General features: G+C 33.0%; 1 long non-coding RNA gene across 1 annotated transcript; it reads right to left on the bottom strand.

Moving 5' to 3' along the window:
* Nucleotides 1-1,608: 1,608 nt before the first annotated feature.
* Nucleotides 1,609-11,866, bottom strand: LOC310908836. Its single transcript, XR_014589957.1, has 4 exons — nt 11,770-11,866; nt 7,181-7,243; nt 6,418-6,718; nt 1,609-2,275 (listed from the first exon to the last, which is right to left on the bottom strand). It is a non-coding gene; the product is annotated as an uncharacterized lncRNA (long non-coding RNA).
* Between the last annotated feature and the right edge of the window lie 12 nt (nt 11,867-11,878).

The raw sequence follows: 11,878 nt of genomic DNA, 5'->3' as shown, positions 1-11,878 counted from the left end.
AGAGTCTTTTCCTGATTTTTACTTTTTTATCAGATCTATTTTGGACCTTGAAAGCTCACACTGATGATATAACATCAGAAATGGTTTTAGAAGTTCATTTTAATATGATACTTTAAAGGACTGCTCTGTTTTAGAAATATCAGTCTGCCACTGGCTGTTGTATTTTTTGCCGCAGAATCAGCAGGATACAGAGAAGGCACTTATGGCCATAAGATATGCTTAAGCTTATAATACGCATTATTATCTGCATGTCAGCACTGAAACATTACTTTGTTCGAATTATATCATTTGGACTGTATGTGCAGAAAAATTTAAATTTTTTATTTGATTTGACAGTTGGAATAGATTAATTCCTATGACCACAACAAGTTTGAAAATTAACTGTTCTCTAACTGTAAAATCTGACCTAACTACATTTAGTTTCTAAGACACATTGATAGATGTTGCTTAGAGTAATATTAGTACTTATATTACAATAATATTTCTAAGAGATATCAATATTTGCAGCAACTTTTCAAAAATGGAAATGCATCAAGTGTCATTTATTGATTTTAGAAGTATATAATTTTCATTTTCATACTAAAATATATTTTTAAAGTCACTTATTCAATAACAGTATATAACAAAATCTGTAAGGTATTTTAATATGTATGAAAAATAAATTTATTTTAAAATAATTTTGAAAAATAAATTATGTTTCCTTGACTGCTGGATATTCATACTTTTTGATTAAGAGGGATCTTATGTTCCCAATAAAGTATTTAAATAATTACAAAAAATTTGGGTCTCACAGAGCTGTATAAAATCAAGAATCATCATAGAGAGACATTAAGGATTAGAGATAAATTAACTTATTCCAGGAGAACAGTAAAGAGAATAATATTTATAATCCCGAATTTGCACGTCTTTAAAACACTCAGAATGTTGTGTTTGCTACAAAGGTTTATGATGTTGCTGTTTTTAATACAAAATTATTTTGTCTATGAATAAAGTTTAGGAAAGTGACAGAGCAAGATAATACTTGATGGTATTTTGTATGCTTTGAGTATTAAAAATGTGACATTTTGAAGTGTGGAAATCACATGGAAATCACGTTGTCTAGTTCCACTTCTGTTCCAGAGGGTTGTCTAAGATTAAGAAAACCCACAACTTGTGTTGAGAATATTTTGAGCTCTTAGAATGCCTAAACTTGAGCTCTTAGCTTGCACCCAAAAATTATTTTAAAGGTAAAGATTTAAGCAAATGACATAACTCATTTAGTGTAGGTGTGGGACATTTTTTTATTACTGAAACATTTATTTTTCCCCACAATGATATTTTCTATTTTAATACTGTAACACAGAGAACTGATGGAAACTTTGGTTGTTATTAAATACATTGTACATTATATTTATTAAATCCATGAGCTTTTTCACATAGTGAGATCAAATTAACAAATGCACTACATGGCACAATATACTGAGAAAGGCTTATAGGCATTCCTGGTTTGTGGACAGATTAATTACAGCTTGATTACTACTGCAAACCTATTGGAAATATAGTATATGAAAAAAACCCCTAGTTTTTTAAATAGAAACTTAAATAGGTAAGACATACTGGAAGCCAGGATGAATTAGGCATTTTTTAATACTTCAAGAAGATAAAAAATGGTTCCTCATCCATAAAAAACTAAAAGAAGAAAGAACTATGGCTACTATGCAGGGAGGATACCCACAGGACTAAATAAAAACAGATATATTGTCATTGTGCTGACCAAATTAGATAAATTTCACCAGATGCAGAATGTTTAAAATAATAAAATATTCATTTCTGGGTTTGTGTTCCTGATTCCCCAAACTTTCTTCCTATTATGAGCACAACACATTTTTGGATGAATTTCCTATATGATGCAGAGCACACAAACACCTTCTACAGTCTGACTCACACAGTCTGTCTGAATATTAGTCCTTTCAGAATATAACCCCATTTACTCTGAAAGCCTATACAAGAGAAAACCTGCAGTGAATTGTCTGGTGGCTCAACAAGAGGAAAGTTGGCAGCATTATAAACTTCTTGTTCAACACTTCAGATCAGCAGTCAAGCAGAACACTTGAGAAGAAACACAATATTGTAAAGAGAATATTGCACGAGTCAGAAAAAGACACTTTTCTGGTATGTTTTCTTTTTCTATGACTTTCAGGCTCAAAGAATGCAGATCAGTGCTGACACCTTTGATATAGCTACCAACTTTAAATACTTCTGGCTGTCTAGTGAGGTATTTCCATTTAATATTGTTCTGAAGAGGAAAAAAAAATACATAGACAGCAGCACATATACTTGACCATTCCCATCTGTGAAAGCAACACGATTCTGCTGAATACTACTGCTTTAGTATTTTTTAATCTGTGTGACTCCCAACAGTGTCCCTCAGTCAAACCAAAATCACAGTTCAAAAGAATGCAGTCAGTGTAAGTCTGTTCCTATTCATCAATGCTGATGTTTGTCTAGGTGTCTTTGGACACATTAATCAAATCCAGTCGAAAAGACAAAGCACTCTGAGAACTACTGGAGATTAACCAGAATTATTTAGCACACAAACTATACACTGAAAACTTCTAATTATAGAAAGAACACAAATCAAAACTTTTAGAGTTCATAAAGAGCTCATAGACGACTCTCCTTAATGTGTCTAGAACCAGACAGGCAAAGTCCTGAACAAGCAAACACACAAAATCACATCTGTAGGCTGAGTAGAATTTGACTAAGACTTTTAACCTAATGAGGAAACTGACTTCAAAAAAGTAAACAATGTAAAAATAGTTAGTAATTTGCCTCTCAAGGATTCCCTCTACCTCCTGCTCTGAAACACCAATAAAGAAATTGTGTTAAAGCTAGAAGAAAGTTTTCAACAAAGGAAGAAAGCTTTTAGCAAAACCTTTTTTTTTCTGTATGCGTTTATGATTAATTACAAAATCATTGTATTAATAGTTTAGCTTTTCGTCTATTTTTGGATTATGCATGCTGCTCATGGATTTTAACACTTTAAATAACCTTTAGCTCATTGATTTCTCAGCCGGTTGATGTTTAAAAGTTTAAAAGCTTCAAAATTTATATTAGAAAACCTAATCTCTGGTTAGGGACTGGTGAACTTCAAACATGTAAAGTACTACAATAAATATAACATAAAAGACTTGAGGCTGATAACCTCACTACGATTAAAAATTATTTGAGGCATTGCCAATGTAAGATTGTGTTTCCAACTTTGCCAAACCTCCAGGATTTTACATGGAATTTTTCACAGTAGCTGTGCTCTTCAGTACACACTCTTATTTGTCTCTTTGGGATTTAGTATTACCCTAATACTAAATATAGGTATTAGGTAAATATAGGTAAATATAGAGAAAAATATTTGTTGTCTTCTCTAAATGCCCTTGAAATTCTACTCAAAACATCCTGGGTCTGCTTTGAATAAAGGAAGCAATATTAAATCATTCCAGAAATTTCACCCTACAGACAGAAGTGTCATTTTTCCACATCATTAAAAATCTCTTGATATTTTTCACATAATTACCAGATAGTTCAACTGAGCTTGTTTTAACTTCCCAAAGAATGAAGCAGAATGAACAATGTTAATCAATGTTAAAATCTCTCTATGTCTCCTTGAAGGCAATCAAGCTACACCTTCAAAAAATCCAGATGTCATTACTGATACAAGGTGAATTAGCAGGAACAGTTTGCAATACAATATTATATTCATGAGCCAGGAATATAATGATAAATGTGTCTCTGTCTCAGACAGATATACTATTCAAAAGTGTCCATAAAGATCTGTCTGCCAAACAAAAGGTCAGTTCTTTGTAATAGAGGGAAAACAAAACAAAACAAAACAAAACAAAAACAAAAACAAAAACAAAAAAAAAAAAAAAAAAAAAAAAAAAAACCAAACCAAACCAAAACAAAACAAAAAAAAAAAAAAAAACACCAAAACAAAAAAAAAAAAAAACCCCCCAGTTAAATTATATAGAGTAACCAGAAACTATGCCTTTGACAGAACCCAGTTCACTTTTAAAATGTAGGTAAGCCATTCACTAACAATGCCTTTATCACACAAGTCAATTTTCCGTGGTCATGTTGATTTTGACATACTGGTTTGTTGTAATTTCCATAGTTTTGCCACTGCTATGTCTTATCATTGAAAAAATATATAACTGTGTGCATTTTAAAATAGTACTTCATTTGTCAGGCTTGACATAGATCCACAGACAAATCAGAAAAATTGGTTGTTTTACAAATCTATTTAATGTAAATGAATTCTCCAAACACTACTTTTATTTCTTCTTTTTGATTCACAGTATGGTCTTACTGAAAATTCTCTGAATTTCTCATATCTGCTTCCTAGAAATGATCTTCTATTTGTACCTACTGTACTTTTGATAACACAGTATTTTCTTTTAGCCAAAAAGGAACTTTTGACTTGTTAGGTGAGTATTCTACTTCCAACTTGGAGAAACTGCAAAACCAGCTATTTTTTTTCTACAGTCTGAATCCCATCACAGACTGTTAATCCAGGGCCATTTTGTATATTTTGTTGTTGTAGACTCAAAGAAGCCCTTTAGTCACTTGTTAATGATTACACTTTGAGTCACAACTTTAAGTAGTTCACCAGATACTTCAAAATTCTAACATTGTATTAGACATTAAGGCATGATACAAAAGATGAAACTAATATCTTTGGCTTGCTTGGCAAATTAATGCAGAGGTTTATCTTAGCAAACTTTGTCCCATTTACTCTCTGTACATAAATGTATCCTGTATTTCTGGCAGTGCCACTGTGTCAGCTGAAGACTTTGGTTACTTGGATTTTTTTACACTGCGAAACACGTAGGTTGTTCTTATTATCATATGTCTCCAAAAAGAAATTACATCTGCCAAATCCAAGCTTTGCAGTGACATTATGACAATGCACTGCTATTAGAACATGTTGTCATAAAGCTCTGCTAACTGAATGGTAATTTGTACTGGAATAACCCTGTGTGTCACAGATTGCTTCTGAGTGAGTGAGCAGTGAAAATGGAGTTGCATTTAATGGAGCAAGATGTTACACTCTGTATTTTCCACTCCTTTCTACTCCACCCCTCTTCTAAATGTGCACATCTAGATTAAACCAATGTCTCCCAGTTAAAAAAGACAGACATTTCTAGAAATGTTGCTTCAAGGCTTCAAGGATTACTATCCTATAATCACCAAAAAAAAAAAAAAAAAAAAAAAAAAAAAAAAAAAAAAGGGGAGGAAAAAAAAAAAAAAAAAAGTACAGACAATTTCTCCAAGTTGGGAACTTTGAGGTTTGACCACCCACCTAGAAATGTGATCAATAAAATTATTTCTTTTCATCTAAAAGTCTAATTTACATAAAATCTGAATGTCAGAGTTCTATTAATGTCAGAGTACCATCCATATCCTTCAAGCATTTCTTTATTGTTTCTTCCATTATTGACTAAACCAAAAAAAAAAGGTTAAGACAAAACACTATGGCACATTTTCTGAAACTGAGGGTAATTAGATCACAGATTATGTCTGGTTTGGCATCACTCTGCTGTAAGGCTGGGAAGAAAAGACTCAAAGTATATTTGGGCCCTTTCTACGCCAAATCTTGAAATCAAAATATAAGACCTATATATCCTTTTAATGAAAACATATTAGGGACAGCTAAAGTATTGTCTCTAGTTTCTAAATTCTTTTGCTTTGATGTTTTTACACATGTAGCTATGTTATATATTGAAAATCCTCCACTAATTCCTTCCAGAAGAAGGAAGAGTTTGGATAAAATTGCAGCCTCAGTTTATAACAAAATTTATTTCAGAAGTATATTTCTTCTTGGTTAATTTCACCTATTGCATAAATTCTTAACACGAAACCAAGTTATTGATGATTCTTTGCAAATTTCAAAATTCTATTTGGTAAGAAAAAGTTTTAATTGCCCTTTTGAACTAGGCAAATGCTGTGACAAACCACTCTTTCAGCAGACTTAATTCAGAACTTTGTCAAATGTTCCATTCATCCTTTCAACACCCTTTCTTTCACACCTGTGGTCTGCAATTCTGGCTGTATGTCTTCATTAAAGATTATTTCAAATCAAGATTCAGAAAAGCCTGGAAAGGTCAGCCCACATTGATGGACATAAATATTCCCACACTTCCAGCCTGGCAGATTCAACCTGTGCTGCTCAGAAGCTGTGTAGCTTCAGCAGCACCGTCCTCGTGATAATGTTACACTGACTCTCAGCAGGAGAATGACAGTCTATCTTGTAAGTGGAGAATAAATGAAAAAGTCTTGTTTTGCCTAAAAAAGTAAACAGTGAGAGAAAACATGGCTGGTATCTCCAAGCGCACTTAAGCTGAAGGGCACAGCTGGCAAAAAACCAAGTAAGTAGAAACTTACCATGAACATGTTCAAGCTGCAAAACAGAAGATTTCTATCCAGTAGAACACAAAGGCATTTGTTTTGTTTCCAGCAGCATTTTCCACTCAGTATTTCAAGTTTTGTCATGGCAGTGCATAAGTTTATGTAAGATCCCATAAATTACATAGCCATTGTAATAGTGGTTGGACTGGATAGCTCTTCAAGTTCTTTGCTTGATGGATGTGTGAAAAAATGCTGAACTATCTCATATTGTTATATACCATCTTGTAGCTTGCATATCTACCTTTTTTCATATCATGGATCTGACTTTGAACACAGGCTGGAAACCAAAGAGGTATTCAAAGTAATACAGTATAACTGCAGCCTGCATCTACTTCCTACAGAAATGGCTGTCCAAGCTTTTAAAGTCTTAATACATTCAGATTATCTATGCAATTTTAAAAATCCTCTACCTATTTTTAAATAAAAGAGTACCATGCAATCAAGCTAACTGTACTTTTGTAGTATATGTCACTTCCACACAGTGATGTGCTGATTGGACAGGTTCAATTGCACTCTTATTTAAAGCAAATGTGAGAAAATGATGCATCATCCAACTTTTGACTTCAAAATCTATGTGCCAGTTAATAAAATTAATTACCTCCAAAGAAACACTGTCATTTTCCATCAAATACTCCTAAAAATTTTTGGCACCATTTGATTTATTCTTTAAATAAATAGGTGTTACTAGAGGATGCAACTTGCTATTATTATTATCTTTAAATTAACTAAGTGGGAATACCTGCAAAGGAAAATTTCAGTCGAAGGAGATGGCTCCTGGAGGGCTTTTTAAATTTTTTATGGCCTGAAAAAGTAGAAAGAAAAAGGAGACTTTTCCAAAGAAAGATTCAGATCTATCTTAGATGTCCTGAAACATCCCTTGAAAATATGTCTGACCCTCAAAACATTGATGGATCATTAGACCTGAATACAATAACTTTAATATTCCCTGAATATTAAATCAAAACTATTTCCCCAGTCTTAGCTCTGCTCTGCTCTGTGGTCGTGTTTTCACTCACCTACTGCTATACCTGGAATAGCCTCATTTTTCATCTAACTCAGGTACTATTTTTGTAGCAGTATTCCATGATTCTGTTGTGATTTAACCCCAGATGACAACTAGGCACCACCCAGTCACTCACTCACCCCCAGTGGGATGAAGGAGAAACAGTAAAAGACTAAAGTTTGGGTTGAGATAAAGACAGTGTAATAGGTAAAGCAGAAGCTATACATACCAACTAGGCAGAAAAAGGGAATTCATTCACTGCTTCTCATCTTCAGTCATCTCCAGGAAAGCAGGGCTCAATCATGTGTAACAGTGACTTGGGAAAACAAATCCTGTCTTTCCTTCCTGTACCCCATACCTTGAGGTAGGATGTGTCCAGCACACCGGATTTGAAATGTGGCAAGGAGATAATAAGGACACTCCCTTTCTTTGATTTCCTAAATGGTGTGATACTTCTTTGGCTTAGGGAATCACTGTAAATTGCAATTTACATTGCTTATAAAATATACAAATAAAAGGCTGTCTATTACTTGCTCCAACTCAAAAATACCCAAAAAAGCAAGTAAATATTTATTGCTGATATAATCTTCATTAAATTGTTCATTTACTGCTTAAGAGGGACTTCAGTTAATTTCTTTAGTTTTCTATAAGTACCTGATAATATGTTGTGAGAGACTAGACTACTAATGATTAATGACTCAAAACATTTGCCTATTTGTGAAGGTGGCAGTGTGCTTTATTGAGGCCAGGTTTGTATCCCTTGAGAGAGGTAAGGTTTTGGATGTGCAGTGGTTGGACTTTTCTCTCTTTCTTTCTTTTCCTTATGCATTAAGTAATATTTTTATGCTTTCATATTGCTATATTTCTGTAGATAATAACAGCCAAAATGGCTACATATCCGCTTTCAGTTGCAAACAATTTGTTCTAGAAAAACCCTACGTATATATATTTACACACACCAATCATTCAGCATCATTTCACTCTATTCAGCCCCAAGGGATCTATTAACAAAACCTGTGTTACTCTTGCCTCTGTGGAGGAAGCTGGTAATATATGTTAAAAAGCATTTAATTAAATATCAAAGAAACAGTTGGGAAAAGAACAGATGTTCCACTAAGGTTAACAGAAAGCAAGGTGCTTTCCTCTTCGGACATAAAATGAGTTATGCAGAATAGCAGGTCTCAATAGAAGCAGTAACACTTATAAATTTTAAAATCTTAGATTTAATCTAAACTCAGTCAGACTACCAGATGGTTCTTTGCTTAAAAAACAAGGATTTTTTGCTAGCATTCCATAAAGTACACAAATCTCTGGAGATCAAATCTCTTTAAAACTTATTTCTCTAAAATTTCTACTGGTGTTTTGCATTTAACTCTGCAATAACAGATAACTTTCTAAAATATTTCTGCAGCATTTTGTAGCACTTTCTTATCAATTCAAAATTATTTGTGCATATAGAATATAATTTTTGCTTTTTTTTCTTTACCTTATTCTAAATAATTTAATTTAGGAAAAAGAATCTATTCAAACGTTTTGGAATAACAACTAGCATTCTGCCTTGGTAAATTTGAATGAGAGAGAAAATATCCCTAGCCATGCTCAGAGATCTGAAAAAATGTTTTTAATCAGAATTTTGCCTCAAAATTTAATGTACTCTAATTATTTTAGTTTTTCTCATTCATTCTCATGTCTCAAGCACCTACCTGAGGGATATTCAAGAGCATGAAACAATTTTCCATGGGTAGCAAATACAAAAAAAACAGACTACAAAAGGAAACAGACTACTTTTCAGTTCAATGAGAAAATAAAGACTGTGTGTGTCCACGCGTGACAAGATATAAATCTTATTTGTGAATAAATTTTATTATTCTTTCCAAAAGAAATAAAATTTTGTATTTCAGTTTCTATGCCTCATCCTGTTTTCAGAGCAAACCCTGTCAGCTATGAGGCAGTCATAGCAACAGACATCTTAGGCTTCTATTATCCAAGGATGGAATAATCACAGTACACCTGGAACAGATATCTCCTCTGAGATACATACAGGTCCATATTATTTATGTTCAAATCACAATGCACTTTCCAAATGGCGCAAATTGAAGAGATTTTTCACAGTTTCAGTAGAAAATTTCTAGATGGAAAGATAATGTCTTATATCTATTTTGTGTTTCTTACCAAAATAGTATTGTACTTTCCTTAAGATTACCCTGATAAATCAGCCAGCTGAACATAGAAAAACAGTCCTCCAGATTATTATTAATGATACATTTGAAAAGTAATATTTTATCTCAAATTGTTAGAGTTTAGCAGATATTTATAACCTTAACCTTGTAATTAAAAGTATACAGCAATATTAATAAAATTGTCACTGGAACATCCAGGTAATTTTTTATTTTATAAAGGACTTCAGTAGCAAAAAATATTTTTTATGTAGGAAATAGGTAAACCAAGCAAAACTGTTTTGAGGAAGTGCAAGACACATAGATCTGTCTTCTAATTTTTTCTGTAAAATATTTTTTAAATTTTTCTAGGTAAAACCCATATTATTTTCTTTTGTAATAGTTTCTGAATATAACTTCCATTTATCTATATTAATAAATTCTTGGTGTATAAAATAGTAATTCAGTGGCTATACAGTGTCTAAGAAGAACTTTAAATTAGTTTTCAAGCTATACATCAGTTTATTTCTTCAAGAGTATTTGAAGTATTGAAATTAAAGGTTTGGAATTTTTTCCAAAATAACACTAAGCTGTCATATAAAGCTGTGTTGCATGATATAATATGGTAAAGTTAAATATTACCATTCTGAGCTTATATGAAACTGCAGTTGCATTCAAAGTATAAACAAGTAAAATATTGGCTGCATTTCAACTACCATTTAGACTTTTTCTCTCTTCTTCAGAGCAGTACACCTGAAAAATGTCTTACTCGGATTATCTTTGAATATTTAAGAATGTAACCTAAACCAGATGGCTGTGAAAATGACTGAAAACCAATAGAAAGATGTGAATTGCAAGTTTCACCAATAGACCGCATCAATCACAATGACACTGCCAATTACTCACTTTAACAGCCTATGTCCATTTGGCATTTTTTCCAAACAGATTTGATTTAGAACACCACTACATTGGCGACTACATACACATATTGAGACAGGAGGTGAGACTGAGCCCATCCGGTGCTCTTCTTTCCTCTGCCAAAAAGCAGTCAGAAAAATCTCCCTTTTACTCTTCTAATTTGGAGCAACATGGCTCTAGTTTTGTTTTCCTTCCCACAATTCTTCTAGACAGACCTCCTTCTGCAGATTCAATTTATTTCAGCTATTGCCTTTCGGGTCTGAGGAAAAATCTAAACTAAAATTGGCTTAGACCAGCAGGATAGAGTCTTGGCCGAAAGAATGGTTGCTGGGTTTGGCCTTTGTTGTAGCACAGCTTCACAGAAATGGAAGTTGATAAATTATCAACATTAGGAGTTTGACAGAAATTGATAGTATTTTAGAAACACTGACAGAGAATGCTGAGGCCATTTTTCTCCAAGCCTACAGGTTAGTGACGGAAAGAGAAATTAGACAGTTTAGGTCAATTAATATACAATTTTAAATCACAATAATAATATGGTATGCATATATTAAATTTATCACCAATTAACATCTTTACATATTAACTAGAACAATTGAGACATTTTGCAAATATATAATTAAATATGTTTTAAAAAATTTAATTAAAATGTAAAATATATATTTAAAGGGGAGGTTCTCTCAAATATTTCCAAGGCTGCTGTTTCTAGCCCTCATAATATTGTACTCCTGCCAGGACATGCTAAGATGAACAAGGTGAAAAACTGATTTGGGTTTAGCAATCCAGCCTCTACACAAAAGCTCTGTGATTTCTGCTTGAGTGATCTCCTGACACTAACTAAAGATAACATGAGTTAATTGGGCCCTATGCTGTCTTCTTTAGTGAGACAAACCATACCACAGGCAGCAATTCCAATTTTTAACACTCAGAGTCACTGATTTTTTACAGGCATAGAATTTTATAATATTTTCTGACTCCTGTGTGGATGCAGCCAATTCTGATAATATTCTGTATATTCCCTATGTATAGCTGTGTTTGATTCTATTATTGTCTAAACTCATTGTGTTCTCTTCTCTGAGCTGCTGCTGAAGTCTTCAAAAGAATTTTACTCTTAATCTCCGTAAGTCTTACCTAAATTTCATTGAGTGTCCTGAAATGTACTCCACTGTTTCCTGCCAAAGTGAAAAAAATTCCATTCCAAAAAAACTTCCATTCCAAAATGGGCTCCTCAAAAGTAATTAAGCTACTCACCGGCTCACTAAGTAGTGTGAAGTCACTACTGACAATACCTTGCAGAATTGTCTCCACTTGTATATGAACTGCCAAAAGCAAGAGGTTTCTAGGAAATCTGAAGGAACAA

This window comes from Zosterops lateralis (assembly GCF_965231275.1).
Source record: "Zosterops lateralis genome assembly, chromosome: 4".
In the NCBI taxonomy this organism is placed as follows: Eukaryota; Metazoa; Chordata; class Aves; order Passeriformes; family Zosteropidae; genus Zosterops; species Zosterops lateralis.
Note: the sequence above shows the minus strand (reverse complement) of the source record. Positions and strands in the feature narration are given on the sequence as shown.